The sequence below is a fragment of the Ursus americanus genome, chromosome 13, assembly GCF_024610735.1.
Source record: "Ursus americanus isolate L20-20 chromosome 13, mUrsAme1.1.p, whole genome shotgun sequence".
Lineage (NCBI taxonomy): Eukaryota > Metazoa > Chordata > Mammalia > Carnivora > Ursidae > Ursus > Ursus americanus.
In genome coordinates this window covers 53,953,339-53,977,666 of record NC_142139.1, presented here as the reverse complement: position 1 = coordinate 53,977,666, position 24,328 = coordinate 53,953,339, and the positions used below count along the sequence as shown (strand labels likewise).

The 24,328-nt window shown below is 36.7% G+C and overlaps 1 pseudogene; it reads right to left on the bottom strand.

Annotated features, from left to right (window-relative positions):
- Window positions 1-22,363: 22,363 nt before the first annotated feature.
- LOC123793069 (DDB1- and CUL4-associated factor 13 pseudogene) lies at window positions 22,364-23,708 on the bottom strand (annotated as a pseudogene).
- Window positions 23,709-24,328: the final 620 nt, after the last annotated feature.

Here is a 24,328-nt window from a genome sequence, read left to right as displayed (position 1 = left end):
ACAATTCAAAGTAAAAGGAGATAAAAATTTTAAGCTTTCAAGAATTTTTTAAAAATTAATTTTAGTTTCCCATGTTTATTAATGAATGGATAGGCATATTTGGACCAATTTCTATTAAAATTATTTTAATAATATATTAGATCATAATTATCTTCATCTGAATATTTTATCCTAATATATCCTCATTTGATTCTGATGACTAAATATTTGTCTGTATACTATTTAAAAAAAATTTCTGAGTATCAGGAGTCTTATATGTACTTACTATTTTCCAAATTAATAAGTATTTACAAAAAACAATTCCCAAAATTTGGTCGGAGGTAGACTTTGTTTCCCACATCCCATTGGCCTTCTTTAATTTTGGAGCTAGAGAATGAAAGGGAAGTGCATCTTAATGTTTTTATAATCACAGAAGCTGCATTTTCCTAAATTGAGAGGACTGGGTATAACTTGAAATACTGCACACCTAAAGTGGGATTCAGCTAATTAAGCATGACAGGTAGGAAAAGAAAAGAAAGAAAGAAAGAGAGAGAGAGAGAGAAAGAAACATTTAGCAGAGTAAGACAATCCATTTAAAACGATAATAAACTCAATTGTCATCTTATTTCACTCTTGACATTCCCCTGGCATTTGCTCGTGTCAGTCATTTGGTATAGTTTGTCAGTTGAATATCAAAACAATCATGACAATCAAATAAATATAAAGTCTGAGAAAATATACTCAGAAGTCATAGCTATGTATGAATGGCAGGCACACACTGATACTCATGATTGAATTTTATTTTGTGACTAGAAGGCTAAGAATCCTTCCTCTCAATTCTCTGTAGTTGGACATATTGTAATTTTTCTCATGTTAAACACACACACAGCATCTAAGCAGTTTGGAAATATTTCATTCCACAGTGGTTAACTCATCAAATCTACTTTCTAAGCCAATTATGTGGACAAACATGCCTGGTTTAAGTTCAGAATGAATTAGCCAGGATCTAAAACATCAACCAGTATGACACTTCAATGAGCAGGAACCACCTGATCAGAAATCTTTGTTGTTCATTTATTGCTTAAATAAGTTTCCTCATCATTGAGGAAAAGATAATTCCATTCTGTAAAATACAGACTTTGCTCAGAAAATCCAGTGAACTGATATGTTCATATTCTATCAATTGAAACCATTTCAATGATCAATAAAGTCATGAAAGTAGACATTTTGAACAAATAATACATAGCATTATTTGGGGGAAAAACTTTCATCTATTCAAACAGATTATACTTAGGTTTGAAGTGTATAAAAATTTGGTTGTCTTTTAGGCTCTCAATAATAAAAGTCTCATCTAATTTATGAAAGAAAGTGCTTGGCAAGCTGACTGTCTCCACATATTCGGTGCCTGCCTTCTGCATAATGCATAAGTTGATGTATCTCTTTCCCCATCGGTCAATAACAGAAAACACTCTATTGCTAGGTAGAAAAAAACTTTTTTCCCAGTGCTGAGGAATTAAATTTGCCATTCCAAGTGTGTCCTTTTGGATCATTCCTTCTGTGCTTTATCTGAACTTCACAGGATTTTGTTTGGAGCTGCAGAGAATCAAATCCTCCTACTTGGTTTTCACGGATTCTCAACTCACTAAGCTTATGCCCAAATTTATGAGAATATCACTCAAAATATCACACAACAATCAAAGAGGGCAAATTTGTAAGGGTCCTAAACTATCTCAGAAATTCAGAAAAGCAAAATGTCACAGCTACATACAGAGAAGTACTAGCCACCATGAAGAGCTATTAAAATTCAGTCTTATACTACTATATAGTACTTCCTAATTTTTTTCTCAAATGGTAAACATAAGGAACACAATTTTTATCCTGTGAATTAATATGAAAAAAACATTTTCCTTGAATTAATATAAACACTAAATCCAACCAAAGGGTCAAATGACTAGACATACTTAATATATAAGGAGTATATTTCCCACTAAAATGCAACTTTTTAATTTTTCAATATTTTTAAAGACAACAAAGTCCGTATGATGCCCCTGAAAAAAAAATCACTGAGTAGTTAGTATTTTATTTGCAGTTCATTTGTATTCTCCTTAGCTAATAGTATTTGAAGAAATAATTGTCATAGCTGATAAAGGACTATTATCCAAAATATACAAAGAACTCTTAAAACTCAACAAAAACAAATAGCCTGATTTAAAAATGGCTCAAAGACCTTAACAGAAACCTTACCAAAGGAAATTTAAAGGTGGCAAATAAGCATATGAAAAGATGCTCTATATCCTATGTTATTAGGAAAATGTAATGAGAAAAACAATGAAATACCACTACATACCTATTAGAATGGCCAAAATCTGGAAGACTGACAAAGCCAATTGCTGGTGAGGATGTGGAGCAACAGGAATTTTTATTCATTGGTCATAGGAATGTAAAATGATACAGCCAGTTTGGAAGATAGTTTGGTGGTTTCTTACAAAACTAAACTTACTCTTACCTTACAATCCAGCAACCATTCTTCTTGGTATTTACCCAAGGAGTTGAAAACTTATGTCCTCACAAAATCTGTACATGGAATGTTTATAGAAGTTTGTTCATTTGCTTGTTTTTAATAATTGCCAAAACTTGGAAGCAACCAAGATGCCCTTCAGTAGGTAATGGATAAATAAACTATGGTACATCCAGACAATGGACTATTACTTGGCACTAAAATAAGATGACTTATCAAGCCATGAAGACATGAAGGAAACTTAAATGCATATTACCAAGTAAAAGAAGCCAGTCAGAAAAGACTAGATACTGTATGATGCCAAATATATGACTTTCTGAAAAAGGTAAAACCATAACCATAATAAAAAGATCAGTGGCTTCCAGGAGAGAGGGGAGAGAGGAAAAAATAATCAAACTGTGCATGATACATATTCAAAGTGTGCATGATACACTGCTCTTCATGATACAACAATGATGGCTACATGTCATTATGCATTTGCCCAAGTGATAGAATGTATTATACTGTATTATACCAAGAGTGAATCCTAATGTAAAATATGGAATCCTAATGTAAAATAGTCATGTAAGTTCATCAGTTGTAACAAATGTATAATTCTGATAGAGGATGTTGATAATGAAAAGTTTATGTACAGTGGGGAGTATTTGAGAAATCTCTGTAGTTTCAACTCCATTCTTCTGGACACCTAATACTGCCAATAATAATAATAATAATAATAATAATAATAATAATAATAATAATAATTTAAAAAAATACACTCCAGGTCAGAAAGGACTGGCATGATATACTCAGTGTGCTAAATAGGAAAAATATGCAGCAAAGAATATTTTATCTACCAAGGCTATCATTCAGAATAGAAGGAGAGATAAAGAGTTTCCAGGACAAACAAAAACCGAGGAAATTTGTGAACAATAAACCAGCCCTGTAAGAAACATTAAAAGGGATCCTTTGAGTGGAGAGAGAGCCCAAAAGTATCAAAGACCAGAAAGGAACAGAGACAATCTACAGAAACAGTACAGGTAATACAATGGTACTAAATTCATACCTTTCAATAATTACTCTGAATGTAAATGGACTAAATACTCCAATCGAAACACAAGGGTATCAGAATGTATTAAAAAACAAGACTCATCAACAAGCAGCTTATAAGAGACTCATTTTAGACCCAAACATATATCCAGAATGAAACTTAGGATAAAATGGAGAACCATTTATCAAGCCAATGGATATCAAAAGAAAGCTGGATTAGCCATCCTTATATCAGACAAACTAGACTTTTAAACCAAAGACTGTAATAAGAGATGAAGAACACTACATCATAGTAAAAGGGTATACCCAATAAGAAGATCTAACAATTGTAAATATTTATGACCCTAACTTGGGAGCAGCCAAATTATATATATATATATTAACAAAATTAAAGAAACTCATGGATAATAATGATAGGGGATTTTAAGACCCCACTCACAGGAATAGACAGATCATCTAAGTAGAAGACCAACAAAGATCTTTCTCAAAAACAAGGGCTTTGAATGACACACTGGACCAGATGGAATTAACAGATATATTCAGAGCATTGCATCCTAAAGCAATAGAATACACATTCTTCTCGAGTGCGCATAGAACATTCTCCAGAATAGATCACATACTGGGGTCACAAATCAAGTCTCAACCAGGACAAAAAGATTGAGATTATACCATGCATACTTTCAGACCACAGTGCTTTAAAACTCTAAGCTGACCATAAGAAAAAATTTGGAAGGACAACAAATGCTTGATGGTTAAAGAGCAACCAGAAAATTAAAGAATTTTAAAAATGCATGGAAGCAAATGAAGATATGATAGTTCAGAATCTTTGGGATGTAGTCCTAAGAAGGAAGTATATAGCAATACAGGCCTTTCTCAAGAAACAATCTCAAATACACAACCTAACCTTATACCTAAGGGAGCTGGAAAAAGAGCAGCAAATAAAGCCTAAATCTGGCAGGAGAAAAGAAATAATAAAAATTAGATCAGAAATCAATGATATACAAATAAAAACAAACAAACAAACAGTAGAACAGATCAACGAAACTAGGAGCTTGTTCTTTAAAAGAATTAAAAAGATTGATAAACCTCTAGCCAGACTTATCAAAAAGAAAAGAGAAAGAACTCAAATAAATAAAATTATGAATGAAAGAGGAGAGATCACAACCAACATCAAAGAAATACAATTATAAGAGAATATTATGAGCGATTATATGTCAACAAATTGGAAGAAATGGATGCATTCCTAGAAACATATAAACTACCAAAACTGAAATGGAAGAAATAGAAAATTTGAACAGCTCCATATCCAGCAAGCAAATTGAAGTGGTAATCAAAAATCTCCCAACAAACAAGAGTCAAGGGTGGATGGCTTCTGAGGGGAATCCCATCAAAGATTTAAAGAAGAATTAGTATTCTTCTAAAACCATTTCAAAAAAAGGATTTGGAATGAAAACTTCCAAACTTATTCTACGAGGCCAGCATTACCCTGATTAGTAAAGCAGACAATGACCCTACTAAAAGGAAAATTACAGACCAATATCCCTGATGAACATGGATGTAAAAGTTCTCAACAAGATACTAGCTAATCAGATCCAACAGTACATTAGAAGAATTATTCACCATGAGCAAGTGGAATTTGTTTCTGGGCTGCAAGGGTAGTTCAACATCCACAAATCAATCCAGTGATACACCACATTAATAAAAAAAAAAGGACAAGAACCATATGATCCTTTCAATAGATGCAGAAAAAGTATTTGCAAAATATAGCATCCTTTCTTGATAAAAACTGTCTGCTGTTTAGGGATTGAGGGAACATATGTCAATACAGTAAAAGCCATATATGAAAAACCCACAGAGAATATCATCCTCAATGGGGAAAAACTGAGAACTTTTCCCCTAAAGTCAGCAAAATGACAGGTATGCCTACTCTTAACCATTGTTGTTCAACACATTACTGGAAGTCCTAGCCTCAGCAGACAATACAAATAAATAATAGGCATCCAAATCAGCAAAGAAGTCAAAGTTTCACTCTTTGTAGATGCCATGAAGCTCTATGTAGAAAACCCCAAAGACTTCATCCCAAAGTTGCTCATACTGATACAGGACTTCGGCAAGCTCACAGGATATAAAATCAATGCACAGGAGTCAGTTGCATTTCCTTTCTTTCCTTTTCCTTTTTTTTTTTTTTTTTTTAGAATTTAAAGGATTTATTTATTTATTTGTCAGAGAGAGGGGGAGAGAGAAAGATAGAGAAAGAGAGAGAGCACGCACAAGCAGGGGAGTGGCAGGCAAAGGGAGAAGCAGGCTCCTTGCTGAGCAAAGAACCTGATGTGGGACTCCATCCCAAGACCCTAGGATCATGACTGAGCTGAAGGCAGACACTTAACTGACTGAGCCACTCAGGCATCCCATCAGTTGCATGACTATACACTAACAATGAAGCAGAAGAAAGAGAAATCAAGGAATTGATCCCACTTACAATTATACCAAAAACCATGAGATACCTAGGAATAAAGCTAACCAAAGAGGTAAAGGATCTGTACTCTGAAACCTATAGAACATTTGTGAAAGAAATTGAAGAAAACAAAAAGAAATGGGAAAACATTCCATGCTCATGGATTGGAAGAGTAAATATTGTTAAAAAATCTATGCTACCCAAAGCAATGTATACATTCAATGCAATCCCTATCAAAATACCATCAATATTTTCACAGAGATGGAACAAACAATCCTAAAATTTGTATGGAACCAGAAAAGACCCCAAATAGCCAAAGGAAATTTTAAAAAGAAAACCAAAGCTGGAGGCATCATAATTCCGGACTTCAAGCTGTATTACAAAGCTGTAATCATCAAGGCAGTATGGTACTGGCACAAAAACAGACACATAGACCAATGGAACAGAATAGCGAACCTAGAAAAGGACCCTCAACTAATCTTTAACAAAGCAGGAAAGAATATCCAATGGAAAAAAGTCTCTTAAACAGATGGTTTTGAGAAAATGGGACAGCCGCATGCAGAAGAATGAAACTGGACCATTTCCTTATACCATATACAAAGATAAACTCAAAATGGATGAAAGACCTAATGTGAGACGGAAACACACCAAAATCCTAGAGGAGAACACAGGCAACAACCTCTTTGACTTTGGCCCACAGCAACTTCTTACTAGACATGTCTCCAAAGGCAAGAGAAAAAAAGCTTAAAATGAACTATTGGGACTTCATCAAGATAAAAAGATTTTGCACAGAAAAGGAAACAGTCAACAAACTAAAGGCAACCTATGGAATGGAAGAAGATATTTGCAAATGTCTTATCAGATAAAGGGCTAGTATCCAAAATCTATAAAGAACTTATCAAACTCAATACCCCAAAAAACAAAAAACAAAAAATCCAGTCAAGAAATGGAAAGACATGAAAAGACATTTCTCCAAAGAAGACATACAAATGGCTAACAGAAAAAATTATCAACATCACTTAGTAACAGGAAAATACAAATCAAAACCACAATGAGATATCACCTTACCCTGGTAGAATGGCTGAAATTGACAACTCAGGAAACAACAGATGTTGGTGAGGATGCAGAGAAAGGGGAACCCTCCTACACTGTTGGTGGGATTGCAAACTGATACTGCCACTCTGGAAAACAGTATGGAGCTTCCTCAAAAAAGTTAAAAATAGAGCTACTCCATGACCCAGCAACTGCAGTACTAGGTGTTTATCCAAAGGATACAAACAGTGATTCAAAGGGGGCACATGTACCCTACTGTTTATGGCAGCAATGTCCAAAATGGCCAAACTATCAAAAGAGCCCAGATGTCCATTCACAGATGAATGGATAAAGAGGTCATATATATTCCATCTATAGTGGACTATTACTCAGCCTTCAAAAGAATGAAGTCTTGCCATTTGCAATGATGTGGTTGGAACTAGAGGGTGTTATGCTAAGCAAAATACGTTAGTCATAGAAAGACAAATACCATATGATTTCAATCATATGTGAAATTTAAGAAACAAAAGAGATGAATGTAGGGGAAGGGAAGGAAAAATAAAATAAGATGAAAAAAGGGAGATAAACCATAAGAGACTCTTAACTCTAGGAAACAAACTGAGGGTTGCTGGAGGGGAGGTAGGAAGGGGGATGGGGTAACTGGGTGGTGATAGGCATTAAGGAGGGCACTTGATGTAATGAGCACTGGATGTTACATGCAACTGATGAATCAATAAATTCTACTCCTGAAATTAATAGTACAGTATATATCAACTAAATTAAATTTACATAATAAATTAAAAAAACAGAAACAAAAACAAATCCACTCAAAATGTATAAAATTTATGCAAATATTCCAGATTAAGTAAAATTTAAAGTCCTTCATATTTCTAAAAACCATTTTCTAGATTGCAGTTATATTTTTAAAGGTACTTATGTGTGGCTTTAAATTTTAATATATTTTCTTCCATCATCCATTTATTTTGTGCCTAAATTAGTCTATAATTGTTAAAATATATTACTTCTTAATACTATCTCTTTATTGCATTAAAAGCAAACTTTAACAGCAGAGACCATTTTGGGTAGGGCTTTAGATTTTTTGTTTTGGTATTAAAGGCAGAGAAATAGCTAGCAATGTGTTTTCTGTATCCTTAAAGGAAAAAAATTCCACCAAAATAAATTATATGTTTTATAATTTTTATAACAGAACATTAAGAGGAAATGAATACTTAGCAAATAAAACTCATAAAAATAAAAATTCGATCTTGCCTATTTAAAAACTCCTAAACAAAAAAATTTCTTGGAAGAAATGTGTAACTGTGACAGAGAAGCCAGTTACACCCGTGATACATGAAAATAAATCTAAAAGGCATGGTAAGTTTTTTATCTGAAAATAAAAAGATGGTGCAATAAATCCTCCTTATTATCTAATACATTGGTTTTCTACTGAGACCACTTTTAGAGTAAAAGATTTTTTTTTAAAGATTTTATTTATTTATTCGACAGAGATAGAGACAGCCAGCGAGAGAGGGAACACAAGCAGGGGGAGTGAGAGAGGAAGAAGCAGGCTTATAGCAGAGGAGCCTGATGTGGGGCTTGATCCCGTAACGCCGGGATCACGCCCTGAGCCGAAGGCAGACGCTTAACCACTGTGCCACCCAGGCGCCCCTAGAATAAAAGATTTTTACAGTTCACTAGATTGTAATTCAGTTAAGGAATGATAAAAGACACATGACTATATAAATATTCTAGAAGTTTTTATAAGTTGTATTTAAAATAAAAATAAAAGATAAAAATCAAATATCTTTAAAAGGAAATTTTGAAAAGAGGTTATTCTATGAGATAGGAGAGAAATATATTTTGAATAGAAACAGTTGCTGCTAACACCTAAAGAATTAAACTTGCTTGGCATATTCAAGATCCAGTAAATGGGCCAAAAGCATTACACAGTGTTTCTCCTTTCTGCAGAAGGTGGACTGATAGGAGAACTACCTAGTAGAGAAAATCAGCAGAAACTGATGACTGATTAAAGTTAGGAGTTGAGAAAAAGATAGGATTGAGCTCAAGCTTGAGCAACCATGTAGATAATTTTAACAATAATTAGATAGGAACCGAGAGGGAATAAATGGTTTTTCGAGAAAACATTATAAATATTAAAGGACAAGCAAAAGGGAGACCAGTGAGCAGTAAGATATATGGCCTAAGGTTCATGTGAGTCACAGAGAAATTAGGTATAGGGCTTCAAATTTGGGAATTACCAGCATATATATTATAATCAATGGTATAGGAAGACACAAGACTGACTAGAAAGGGGAAACCAGAGAGGGAGATGAACCATGAGAATCTATGGACCCTAGGAAACAAACTGAGGGTTTCAGAGGGGAGGGGCTTGAGGGAGGGGGAACAGGGTAATGGGTATTAAGGAGGGCATGTGTTGTGATGAGCACTGGGTGTTATATGAAACTAATGAATCACTGAACACTACATCAAAAACTAATGATGTACTATACAGTGGCTAAAGAACATAATTAAAAAAAAAAAAAACTTCAGCATGTAAGGCATAAGCAAGGAAAAAAAAAAAAGATGAAATGGTGGCTGAGATGCCTGTAAGAGAAGTCAAAGGAAACCAAAGGAGTGCATTCTCATCTGAGCCAAGAAGAATTTCAGGAAGGAGCAATTAGAGGGTCAAATGCTGCTAAAAGTTCGAGAAAGATGAAAAATGCCCGCTTATATTGAGCAAAGAGGAGATTTCACTGAAATCAGTGTCAGAGGACTGGTAGATGTAGAAACCAGAATGCAGTGAGTTGATCAGAAATTGGGAGGTAAAGAAAATAACAGTATGCAAAGGAATTTGATTAGGAAGAGAAGCTTGAATGGGTTGCAGTTAAATATAGGGTCAGAGAAGGTTTTCAGTTTTGATAAGAGGAAGTGAGGTAAGGTGAGTTAAAGTAAGGTGAAATGGGGTAAAGTTGCCTATACTTAAATGTATGGTACCAGTAGTAGGTGATACAAAGTACTAGTAAAATATTAAACAAAAAGAGAAAAGAAATAATTTATGAATTCATTGCCTACCTATGTGTGAAACGATGGGATTCTAAACTCAAGTAAAAGAATTAACCAAAGCCAGTAGGAGGGACACCTCAATGGCTTAGAACCTAGAATCCAACTTATAAGACTTATGAACTGTGTGACCTGGTTTAAATAATTTAATCTGCCTGTGTTCCACTTTCTTCATTTGAGAGATGAGGGAAATGATATTTACTTCAAAAAGTTTTTAGAAAGATCAAGTGGGCCAATACTTGTAACGTACTCAAACCATGTCTGTTACATAGTAAACTTGCAAAATATTTTGATTGTTATTGTTATTACAATATTAACAACTGAAGTAAAACAACAATATTAACAACTGAAAGGATAGTTGGGCATATATTTAGGATTGTGGGATTATACAAATCAGTAAGTATGTGAAACAAGATCTTCAAAATCATTAGGGAAATACAAATCAAAACCACAGTGAGATACCACCTCACACCTGTTATAATGGTTACTATTAAATGGAAAATAAAAAGTGTATGGAAGGATGTGTAGAAATTGGAATCCTTATACATTGTTGATGGGTATATAAAACTATGCAGCTGCAGGGAGGAGAAAAAGATGGCGGAAGAGTAGGGGACATTTCTCAGCTGGTCCCCTGAATTGAGCTGGATATCTACCAGACCATCCTGAACACCCATGAAATCAGCCTGAGGCATAGGAAGATACATCTGGATCTCTACAAATGAACATCTCCAGCGCTGAGTATTGAGGTACGAAGCGGGGAGCTGTGAATCCACACACATATATAGGAAGATAAATGGAAGGGGGAGGGAGCTGAGGCACTCGGGTGTCAGGAAGCAGTAGCCACCTGCACTGGGGAGTGGGCAGACTCGAGGATGGGCACCGGCAGAGAGCAGACTGAGACTGTGAGCCCTGGAACGCACGCGTGACCAGACTGGAAACTGGAGCTCTGGAGCGCTCACTGGAACCAGACTGACTGGGAGCTCAGGAGCATGTGCGACCAGACTGAAAACCGGCGCTCTGGAGCTCACACTCAAACTAGACTGAAACCTGGAGCTCCAGAGCGTGCCTGTGTCCAAACTGAAAACTGGAGCTGCGGAGCGCTCACTGGAACCAAACTGAAACTGGTTGCTCTGGAGCGTGCACTTGAAGCAGACTGAAACGGAGTTTGGGAGTGGGCCAGCCAGACTGAAACCAGGAGCTTGGGAGTCCCATGGGAACCCGGGGTGGCTGGTGGTGTTAGAAGCTCAAAGGACAGAGATGGGCCAGATCTGGAAGCGAAGGCTGGGAGAGTGGCTTTGGGGTGCATAACCTGGGATGCTGCAGGGTTTTTAGCACCACCAATAGAAACAGAGTTAAAGTGGCCAGGAGAGCTCAGTGGAGAGTGGACTACGACCTCTCTGTTCTGAGACAGAGGTTAGGATATGGCCACTGCAGCTCTGACTCTCAGAAGAGTCATAGAAGGGGCGCCTGGGTAGCGCAGTCGTTAAAGCGTCTGCCTTCGGCTCAGGGCGTGATACCGGCGTGCCGGGATCGAGTCCCGCATCGGGCTCCTCCGCTGGGAGCCTGCTTCTTCCTCTCTCACTCGCCTGCTGTGTTCCCTCTCTCGCTGGCTGTCTCTATGTCACATAAATAAATAAAATATTAAAAAAAAAAAAAAAAGAAGAGTCATAGAAAACCACCAGGGAAAGCTGCCAGAGAACAAAAGCCTGGAAATACCAGCTCACATTGTGTCCATCCCCATCCCCCCTCGCAGGGGACTGGGTGACTGTACCCAAACAGGGTTGCCCGAGTATCAGTGTGGCAGGCCCCTCCCCCCAGAAGGCATGCTGAAAAAATAAGAAGCCCACATACCTAAGCTCCCTATAAAACAGGTGCACACTGCCTGGGTCCTGGTCAATAATTTGGGTTCTGGGCATCCTCGCAACCTCTCTTCATCAGAATGAGGAGGAGGAGAAATCCCCTCCAGCAAAGAAAAGATAGAGAGTCTGTGGCCTCTGCCACAGAACCGATGGATATAGATATAACCAAATTGTCAGAAATGGAGTTCAGAGTAACAATGGTCAAGATAAGGTGTAGGCTTGAAAAAAATATTAATGAAAATATTAACAAGAATATACAATCTCTAAAGGCAGAAATGAGAGTGTATCTGGAAGAAATTATTATTCTATGAATCAAATGCAGTCTAAACTGGATGCTCTGATGGGCAGTGTAAACGAGGTAGAAGAATGAATTAGTGAGTTAGAAAATGAGATGGTAGAAAAGAAGGAAAAAGAGGGAGCATGGCTTAAAAAGCTTCAATTTCAAGAAATTGAAATCAGGAGATTACTAACTCAATGAAACATTCCAATGTCAGAATTATCGGCATCTCCAAGGGGTTGGAGAAAGAAAGAGGTCTAGAAGAGATATTTGAACAAATTGTAGCTGAGAACTTCCCTAATCTGAGGAAGGAAACAAGCATTCGTGTCCAAAAGGCAAAGAGGACTCCTCCCATGATCAATTAGAACAGACCAACACCACATCACATCATAGTGCAATTCACAAATATTATATCCAAGGATAAAATCTTGAAAGCGGCCAGGGGGAAGAGAATCCTCACCTACAGAGGGAGGAACATCAGAATAATGTCAGACCTGTCTGCAGAGACCTGGCAAGCCAGAAAAGGCTGGCAAGACATATTCAGAGAACTAAGTGAGAAGAACATGCAGCCAAGGATGCTTTATCCAGCAAGGCTGTCATTCAGAATTTATGGAGAGACAAGGATAAGACTGGCAAGATACTGACTGGCAGTACTGAAAGACTGGCAGATACTGAAAGAATATGTGACCACCAAGCCAGCCCTACAAGAGATATTAAGGGGGGTTCTACAAAAATATAAGGACCCCAAGAGTGATACAGAACAGAAAGTCACAAGATATGGAAAGAAAGACTTTACAGGCAACATGGCATCATTAAAATCATATCTCTCAATAATCACTCTCAATGTAAATGGCCTAAATGCTCCCATAAATGCCACAGGGTTGCAGATTGGATAAAAAGACATGACCCATCCATTTGCTGTCTACAAGAGACTCATTTTGAACCTAAAGATACATCCAGACTGAAAGTGAAGGGATGGAGAACCATTTTTCATGCCAATGGACCTCAAAAGAAAGCTGGGGTAGCAATTCTCATATTAGACATTTTAGATTTTAAGCAAAGACTGTAGGTAGAGATACAGAAGGACACTATATTATTCTTAAAGGGTATATCCAACAAGAAGATCTAACAATTATAAATATCTATGTCCCCAACAAGGGAGCAGCTAACTACATAAGCCAACTGTTAACCAGAATAAAGAGGCATATAAATAACAATATGTTAATAGTAGGGGACCTCAACACTCCACTCTCAGCAATAGACAGATCATCTAAGGAGAAAATCAATAAAGAAACAAGAGCTTTGAATGACATACTGGACCAGATGGACCTCATAGATACATGCAGAACATTACACCCTAAAACAACAGAATACTCATTCTACTCATTCTTTTCAAATGCACATGGAACTTTCTCCAAAATAGACCATATACTGGGTCACAAAACAGGTCTCAACCAATATCAAAAGATTGAGATTATTCCTTGCATAGTCTCAGATCATAATTCTTTGAAACTGGAACTCAATCACAAGGAAAAATTTGGAAGAAAATCAAACACTTAGAAACTAAGAACATCCTGCTTAAGAATGATTGGGTAAAACAGGGAATTAAAGAAGAACTTAAGCAATTTATGGTTAACAATGAGAACGAAAACACATCGGTCCAAAACCTATGGGACACTGCAAAGGCGGTCCTAAGAGGAAAATACATAGCCATCCAAGCCTCACCCAAAGGAATAGAACAATCTAAAATGCAGTCTTTAGGGGCGCCTGGGTGGCACAGCAGTTAAGCGCCTGCCTTCGGCTCAGGGCGTGATCCCCGCGTTATGGGATCGAGCCCCACATCAGGCTCCTCCACTGTGAGCCTGCTTCTTCCTCTCCCACTCCCCCTGCTTGTGTTCCCTCTCTCGCTGGCTGTCTCTATCTCTGTCAAATAATAAAATAAAATCTTTAAAAAAAAATAAAAAAAAATAAAATACAGTCTTTATATTCTCACCTTAAGAAGCTGGAGCTGGAACAGAAGAACAGGCCTAACCACGCATGAGAAGGCAGGTGATCAAGATTAGAGCAGAGATCAATGAATTAGAAACCAGGCACAGTAGAGCACATCAACAAAACTAGAAGCTGGTTCTTTGAAAGAATAAATAAGATCAATAAGATACTGGCCAGATTTATTCAAAAGAATAGAGAAAGGACCCAAATTAATAAAGTTATGAATGAAAGGGGAGAGATCTCGACTAACACCAAGGAAATAGAGACAATCATTAGAAACTATTATCAACAACTATATGCCAAGAAATTAAGCAACGTGGAAGAAATGGATGCCTTCCTGGAAACCTATAAACTACCAAGCCTGAAACAGGAAGAGATTGACAACTTAAATAAGCCTATATGCAGTGAAGAGATTAAAGTAATGATCAAAAACTGCCCAAAAAATAAGAGTCCAGGGCCTGATGGATTCCCTGGGGAATTCTACCAAACATTCAGAGTAGAAATAATACCTATTCTCCTGAAGCTGTTTCAAAAAAATAGAAGCAGAAGGAAAACTTCCAAACTCATTCTATGAGACCAGCATTACCTTGATCCCAAAACCAGGCAAAGACCCCATCAAAAAGGAGAATTACAGACTGATATCCCTGATGAATATGGACGCCAAAATTCTCAACAAGATCCTAGCTAATAGGATCCAACAGTACATTAAAAGGATTATCCACCACGACCAAGGGGATTCATCCCTGAGATGCAAGGGTGGTACAACATTCGCAAATCGATCAGTATGATAGATCACATTAAAAAGAGAAGAGACAAGAACCACATGATCCTTTCAATTGATGCAGAAGAAGCATTTGACAAAATACAGAATCCTTTCCTGATTAAAACCATTCAGAGTGTAGGAATAGAGGGTACATTCCTTAATTTCATAAAAACCATCTATGAAAAGCCTACGGCAAATATCATTCTCAATTGGGAAAAGCTGAAAGCCTTTCCCTTAAGATCAGGAACACGGCAAGGAGGCCCACTCTCACCATTATTGTTCAACATAGTACTAGAAGTCCTAGCAACAGCAATCAGACAACAAAAAAGAATAAAATGTATTCAAATTGGCTAAGAAGAAGATAAACTGTCTCTCTTCGCAGATGACATGATACTGTATGTGGAAAATGCAAAAGACTCTACCCCCAAATTACTAGAACTCATAGAACAATTCAGTAATCTGGCAGGATACAAAACCAATGCTCAGAAAGCAGTTGCATTTCTATACACGAACAATGGGAGTGAAGAAAGAGAAATTCCGAAATCGATTCCATTTGCAATAGCACCAAAAACCATAAGATATCTCGGAATAAACTTAACCAGAAAGGTAAAGGATCTATACTTTAGCAACTAGAGAACACTGATGAAAGACATTGAAGAAGACACAAAAAGATGGAAAAACATCCCATGCTCATGGATCAGAAGAATAAACATAGTTAAAATGTCTATGCTACCCAGAGCAATCTACATGTTCAACGCCATCCTGATGAAAATACCAATGACATTTTTCAAAGAGCTGGAACAAACAATCCTAAAATTTGTGTGGAACCAGAAAAGACCTCAATTCGCCAAGGAATTGTTGAAAAGGAAAAACAAAGCTGGGGGCATCATGTTGCCTGATTTCAAGATATACTACAAAGCTGTGATCACAAAGACAGCATGGTACTGGTGCAAAAACAGACACATAGACCAATGGAACAGAATAGAGAACCCAGAAATGGACCATCAACTCTATGGTCACTAGTCTTTGACAAAGCAGGAAAAAACATCCTGTGGAAAAAAGACAGTCTCTTCAATAAATGGTGCTGGGAAAATTAGACAGCTATATACAGAAGAATGAAACTTGACCACTCTCTCACACCATATAGAAAGATAAACTTCAAATGAATGAAGGACCTCGAAGTGAGACAGGAATCCATCAAAATCATAGAGAAGAACATAGGCTATAACCTCTTAGACATCGACCACAGCAACTTCTTTCATGACACGACTCCGAAGGCAAGAGAAACAAAAGAAAACATGAACTTTTGGGACTTCATCAAGATAAAAAGCTTCTGCACAGCCAAGGAAACAGTCATGAAAACAAAGAGGCAACCCACAATATGGGAGAAGATATTTTCAAATGAAGCTACAGATAAAAGTCTGGTATCCAAGATCTATAAAGAACTTCTCAGACTCAGTACATGAGAAACAAATAATCAAATCCAAAAAGTGGGCAGAAGATATGAACAGACACTTTTCCAATGAAGACATACAAATGGCTAACAGGCACATGAAAATATGTTCAAAATCATTAGCCATCAGGGAAATTCAAATCAACACCACACTGAGATATACCTTATGCCAGTTAGAATGGCAAAAATTGACAAGGCAAGAAACAACAAATGTTGGAGAGGATGTGGATAAAGGGGAACCCTCTTACACTGTTGGTGGGAATGCAAGTTGGTACAGTCACTTTGGGAAACAGTGTGAAGGTCCCTCAAAAAGTTAAAAATAGAGCTACCCTATGACCCAGCAATTGCACTACTGGGTATTTACTCCAAAGATACAGACATAGTGATGTGAAGGGCCATATGCACCCCAATGTTCATAGCAGCATTGTCCATGATAGCTTAACTATGGAAGGAGCTAGATGCCCTTCAACAGATGAATGGATAAAGATGTGGTCCATATATACAATGGAATATTACTCAGCCATCAGAAAGAACGATTACCCAACGTTTGCAGCAACAGGGTTGGGACTGGAGGAAATTATGCTAAGTGAAATAACCCAAGCAGAGAATGGCAATTATCATATGGTTTCACTCATTTATGGAACATAAGGCATAGCAGGGAGATCGGTAGGAGAAGGAACGGAAGAATGAAGGGGGGGTAAACAGAAGGGGGAATGAACCATGAGAGACTGTGGACTCTGGAAAACAAATTGAGAGTTTCAGAGGGGTGGGGAGTGGGGGATTTGCATAGGCCAGTGATGGGTATTAAGGAGGGCACATATTGCATGGAGCACTGGGTGCTATATGCAACAATGAATCATGGAACACTACATCAAAAACTAATGATGTACTGTATGGTGGCTAACATAACATAATAAAAATTAAAAAAAATAAAACTATGCAGCTGCAATGGAAAGTAGTATGGCAGTTACCTCAAAAATATTAAAAATAGAATTACCTTATGATCTTGCAATTCCACTTCTGGGCATATACCCCAAAGAATTGAAAACGAGAGTCTTGAATGGATATTTTGTACACCCATGTTTATAGAAGAATTAATCACAATAGCCAAAAGGCGGAAGCAACCTAAGTTCCACACTGGATGATGAATAAACGAAAGGGGTATATACATACAATTCAGCCTTAGAAAGGAGGAAAAATATGCCACACGCTTCACCCTGGATGATCCTTGAAGATCTTGTGCTAAATGAAGTAAGCCAGTATTCTATGATTACACTTATGTGAGATACCTGTAGCAGACAAATTCAGAGAATCAGAAAATAGAATTGCAGTTGCCAGAGCTTAGGGAAGGTGGTGGTGGAGCATTACCTTTTAATGGGTAGAGTTTTATTTCAAGATGAGAAGAAATTTGGAGATGGATGGTGGTGATAATTGCACAATAATGCAAATGTACCTGGATTACTGAACTGCACACTTTAAAATGGCTAAGATGGTAAATTTTATGTTGCATGTATTTTACCACAATTCTGAAAGTTTTTAAAGATTATAGGGTCTGTGGGCAGCAGCGAGTTGTTAAAGTTCTAGTCTTGTGGATTCTATTACCTCTGTGAATTAAAAAACAATCATCTCTTATGAATGAAGGCAGTTAAGTGTCAGGATCTGAGGTTTGAGAAACAGAGAGCTAGGGATTCTTCTATTAATTTTCTCATATTTGTATTCTTATTAAAATAAACCTGACTATAGATTATTCTTTTGCATTAATATATATTTTAGCTATATTTATAAGTAAGAAATAAATTAGGGGAAAAGCAACATTATAACAACTATTTCTTGCTCTACACTTTGGCCTATTGAGAACATTTGCATACTGATTCACCAACTTCAGATCAAATTAACCACCTGTCAACAAAGTTTAAACTGTTTCCTGATGACCATCAATCCCAGACTTTCACAATTACCCAGGGCAACAATTCTTTATTAGGAAACCTCTCCTGTTAAATCCAAAAATCAAAAGCCTGAAACTTTTGTCAGGTCTTAGCTACAGGAAGATCTAGTTTCATCAACTACCCTGTGCTAACTATACCCTGGATGCCAATCTCCACACCACAGGGATTTACACTCAGCAAAAGACATGGTCCATGCATTTAAAGCTGCTAAAATCGAAAATGAGGATTTTTGCCCTAAACCACTTAGGACTTAAACTTCTTAAATTGTACACCAATAACTTGAAATGAGACTGTTTCGTATTTATGTGAATCAATTCTACTTAAAATGTAGGCAGTAGCTTTCCCAACAGCATTTACTAGGTAATTTTTGCTTTCAGGACTCAGGTGTCTAAATGCCTACTGGTCCGAATGTGTTTTCCACATATCAGGCATCGTCCACCAGTGTGCAATTTGCACTCTCATAAATGTGTACACCAGTAGGGCTCAGGGGTGACTGATTGGATGGGGTGTCACACTATTTCTTTGGCTCATAAAGTGCTTTGGAGATCCTATGGTGAAAGCCATAGGTAGAAAAGTACTTTGTGTTACTGGCAGATATCCAGGTCCTGTGATGGTTGGACAAACTGTAATCACTCCCTAATGCTGCTCATAATTGTTCTTTTTTTTTTCCTTGGCATGAATGACAAAGAATATACTATGAAAAATACTGTGTGTTTTTAAAAGAAAATTAAGTAAAATTCCATGATTAACAGCTGATCATAGGAATTGCTGACAAAACCTAAATAACAGTGAAACCAGGCCAGATTTTTCATCAACATCTACATTTGTATCATGGAAATGATTTTTTTTTAATTGCATTTTTACATACACTTTGTATTTCAGTTAGCAGTCAGTTATTTCCAAACAAATTATCTACTATTTCCTGAACTCTAAAAGTTTAGGTAAGAATTACAGAATTTTATTGGTAGTAATTGCTAAGAGGTACACTCAGATGGAATTAATTTTTCTCCTAATTCCAAAATAAAGATTTCAAATATTTGGTACTACCTATCTATGCCATATGGGTAAGACTGTCTTCATTACCTTCACTGTTGCTAGATATTTGACTATTGAAATTGCCTGGAATTTGAGCTGGTGACTGGTGACAACTTTTATTTACTTGTTTTATTTCCGCTGAAGTAAAACTTCATTTGAACTTTGATAGTTGCCTTTCATGTTTTGTTAGTAGGATCTTTTTTGACCCTCTGCAACTCAGTGATGTGATGTGAAACATTCTTTGTCGTCACTATTGGTGTCATAAAGCAAACTTTTATCATGTGTCTATTCCCTTGCAAATGGTACTTCCATCTAAACAAGCTCATTGTCCTTTCCAATCCCTTCCCACTTGTGGGTAAGGGGATCAGAGGATCCTGAACACCAGTGAATGAGCATTCAGATTCTGCATCCCACCTCCAGGACTTCTCTAGGCTTGCTCCCAGAGTCTTTGCTTGTCTAGGTAGATAGGCCAGGCTCGCTATGGTAATCTGACACACTCCTGAATTTTCTCCTCTGCCTACTGAAGTGATGGTAATTTAAATTTTATTTGCTTCTGTAATTTATCTTTGTTTTCTGAAAACTCCTTTTCTTAGCTCCATGTCTGCCCACCAGAGGGTGGCCTGGAATTGTTCCCTGTCCAGAACCTCTCAGTTGCCTCTTCCAGGTCAGGACCTTTGATGCCTTGCTTGTTCCTAGGGATAGAATTAAGGCAATTATCTCCCTATATAAACATCCTTGAGGAAATTCCTCAGGCAAACTCAGTTTCTACAAACATAAAACATAATTCTTCATAGAAAAAAGAAGGGCACAACACATCAGAATGGGTCATGGAGACAAGTATACTACACTCAGATGAAAGAAAAATCCCGTAGTTGTTTCATATAAGCACATGGGTGGATTGTGGGAATGGAAGTAGAATGAGACCTCACATTCTAGGAAAGCCAAAGTGACTACTTCAGATACGTAGCTTACTTTCCCATTATTATACATTAGCAAGGGATACTATAGAAACCACTATGAAAAATAAACATTCACACAAAAGTTAGTATTAAGCAGAACATCTATAGCTGAGTAAGTGTATACATGCACTTTTTTTGTTTGTACATGTTTGCACATGTTGCATGCACAAACATTAGGAACTATATACATTGGGTTATTTAATTATTGCACAATGATTGAGTCAGATGTCCATTTCTTTATTAATACAGATAAGGGCATTTATACATACACACATACATGGATGATATAGACAGAGGATGGGTATATGAGAAACGGAAGTTGGGAGGAAGCAGGATGGGAAATGAAGAAATAAATGAATACAAGATGACCAAAATCATGAACTTAATGATGTTATGGAATACAGAGAAGGGGAGAGAAAGAAGAGAAAGATAAAAATGAAGAGAGGAGATGTAAAGGGAGAGATACACATATACTCAGACACACAAAGAGGAAGAAAAACATATAATGAGGAAGAGTGGAAGAGACAGGAAGGAAGCAGAGGTAGATATTAAGGTGAAAAAGAGAAAAAAAACATAATTTGCTACACTGACCACTGTTCAGATAGTCATAAGTCCCCCTAGTTGGTTTTTGAAAATTAAGGTATTCATGCATGGCTGGGATATCAGCAAATAATTAATGATGTGGCTAATTTTTTGAATTTGACCATGCAGTGACTCTTAAAAATGTTCTACCTCATATTTTCCTTTTTACTTCATGTGCTAAACAGAACTCTCCACCTCTCTTTATTATGATCACAAAGAATAAGCTTTTCTTTTCTTTTTTTTTTTAATATTATTTATTCGACAGAGATAGAGACAGCCAGCGAGAGAGGGAACACAAGCAGGGGGAGTGGGAGAGGAAGAAGCAGGCTCATAGCAGAGGAGCCTGATGTGGGGCTCGATCCCATAACGCCAGGATCACGCCCTGAGCCGAAGGCAGATGCTTAACCGTTGTGCCACCCAGGCGACCCAAGAATAAGCTTTTCTATTGGAATAATGAAGGCATTTGCTTGGACAATGAAGTAAGGCAGCATCTAAATGCTTAGGTAGATGAACCACCCCACAAGTTGTTTCACATGTTTTCTCTGTCTATAGAGCTTGGGAAAGGATATAAATAACTTTGAAAGCAACAGAATTTAATCACTCAATTATGTCTCTTTACTTGTGTCTATGAAATATGCACACACATACCACATTATGTGACTCTATTTATTTGAATCTGTATATATCTATGTACAAAAGCCTATCAATTTTATTTCAAAAGTATTTCTGATATCCAGTCCAATAGCTATATTCCACTGCTCCTCTACTGGGTTAGTAAGACACTTCTCTGTCCTGATTATATGGTATTTTCTTGTTTGCCTGCTTATTATTTGTCATTCCTCCTTAAGAATATGAACTCCAAGAAAGGAATCTATCTGCCTTGTGCATGGTTTCTCCATCACCTAGAACTGTTCTTGCACAGAGCATCTGTTTAATGCTGAAACACAAATCTTTCACTTGCGGATAGTTTCTGAAGTGATCTTCTTCAGTTCATTATTACTGAAAATCTATCCCTAGTTACTTCTTTTCCATTTTATATTTTAGTAAATTAAATATGAGTCTGACACTTTTATGAAAATTATAGATTTTCTTTTTGTTCCCTGTACTACATGTTTTTACAGATACACTAGTCAATAAAAATGAATATATACTCTTATCAGATATTGTCCTGATCATAAATCATTAAGGAGTAATTTAAAATATTTCCTATTTAATAATAATTGATGTTGCAAACACAGACCTTGAGTGCCATTTTACTACTCAAAGGTAAATTGTCTACTACATTTTGTGTTTTTTTTCTATTTTGTTGTTTTCTTATTTTATTTTCATTTATTTTTATTATTCTAGAGCCAGTACTTTATTTGCAGATTCCACACATAGAAATGTAGCAAATAATTATACATCAGGATTGGTAGGAATACCAAGTATTATTTCACAATGGCTGCTATGTGTTTCTTCTTCTCTGACACAATTGACACAGATCCAGGCTTGCTATGTTTGAGAAGATTCACCTGCTTTCGTTGGTGAGCTTCCTTCATGATCCGCTGTTCCTGGATCTGGCTGTAGACAGATTTTGGTAGATGCCGGTGACAAGCAATGCATTCTATATGAGGATGATGTTGAAATTTCTCCTTCAACTTCTGGTTATAATCTTTGGCTGCTTTTTCTCATGATGTAAGCACACCCAATTTTTCAGAAGCATTAGCTTTCCATAGATGAATGTTCATTTCATCAGATCCACACATAATATATTTGTTGTCAGAAGTCCATTTTACACAGATAACATGTTGCATTCTCTTTGTGTGATAGACTTCCCTGCTTCTACTTTCGTCCACAGGAAAGACACAAGTAGATTTATCAAAACTAGCAGACACAAACTCTTTCCCAGTGGGAGAGTAATCCACATCAAGCACTGCAGATACATGATCCATATGTATCGTTACAGAAGCGTCCAGTGAATGCATATCAAAAGTATACAAGTTGGAATCTCTTCATTTGCTGTAGTAAAAATGAAAGCTTCCTTAGCGTTCCAACAAACTGTTTTTGTTCTCATATCTAAGATGACCTTTTTCAGGGGGAGTAGCCTGCCTCATATCATATAGTACTATATTCCTGTTACAAGCACAACGTCCCAAGAGAAATGTCTCCATTAGGTTAAATTTAACACTATTTATATACTGTTGAATCCCCAGGTCACTGAACATATAGGACTTGTTCTTTGTTCATCCCAAATGTCTACCTGCTGTCCACATCTGGCAAAACAGCTTCTATCCAGTGAAGATCAATTCCCATATACAATGTCTTTCTTAATACTGTATGCAATAGTTCCTCCTCTTCTCCATAGCCTTGTTCTTCCATTTTCCACTGCTTCACAGTTTTTATTATTACCAACAGTAAAAAAAGAAGTCCGACAAAAGTAAGTACATATTCCTCATACAAAACCTTCACGTGCTTGTATTGTACAGATATATTTTCACTCAGACAAGTTCCAAATTCTAATTTCTCCATCACACATGCCCCAAGAAGGACAGTAGCCAGGATCTTTGGATGCTTTTGCCAAGCAATTGACTCCATCTCGGTGACCATCCAGAGAAGCAAGGAATGGTTTTGCAAATACCCATTCCAGTTGGTAGCATTTAAAGCTCTTACGTATTCTTGTGCGGCCTCAAAAGGATGTAAGTTAGGATCGTAGTTTTTTGGAACTCTTTGTAAGTACATCTTGGTTTCTCAGACATAGTTGTCTGGGTTCAGACTCAGCATCTTCACCTTCATTTTGGCTCCTACTTGTCCCCAACTCCCCAAGCCTTTCCCCCGAGTTTGGGTTACCCTTCCTAATTACTTTAAAGTTCATCACTTATCCTATCTCTCTCAATAGACCACACATTTCTCTACATGTCTTGTAAATAAATATATATATTTTTTAATTTTAGAGCCTCTTGCAAAAATGGTAAAATGGAGAATGAATTTTGTATTACCTGCAGTAGGATGAGATGCTCACATTAACATATTGGGAAGTTATGACAAGATTATATAATCTTTTTTATCCTATGTATATGATATATATATAGGTTAATTTTTAAGATTATATATATAATCTTATATATCATAGATATATGATGTATATAGGTTAATTTTTTACATGGGACATATCACTAATGATTAAGTACTACTACTTTGGAAAACAATGTTGTTCTTTTTTCTTATAATATTAAAATACGGGATGAAGTTTGAAAAGAGATATATATTAACATGGATTATTGTTCTTGGCTTTTCTATCATGCACTTCATCTGACTCCTCACAATGTAACCAATGTTTCATCTATACACTATCAGTTAATAACAAGCTATGGCTAGTCAGGGGATGGATATATTTTGTGCATGTTATTTCAATC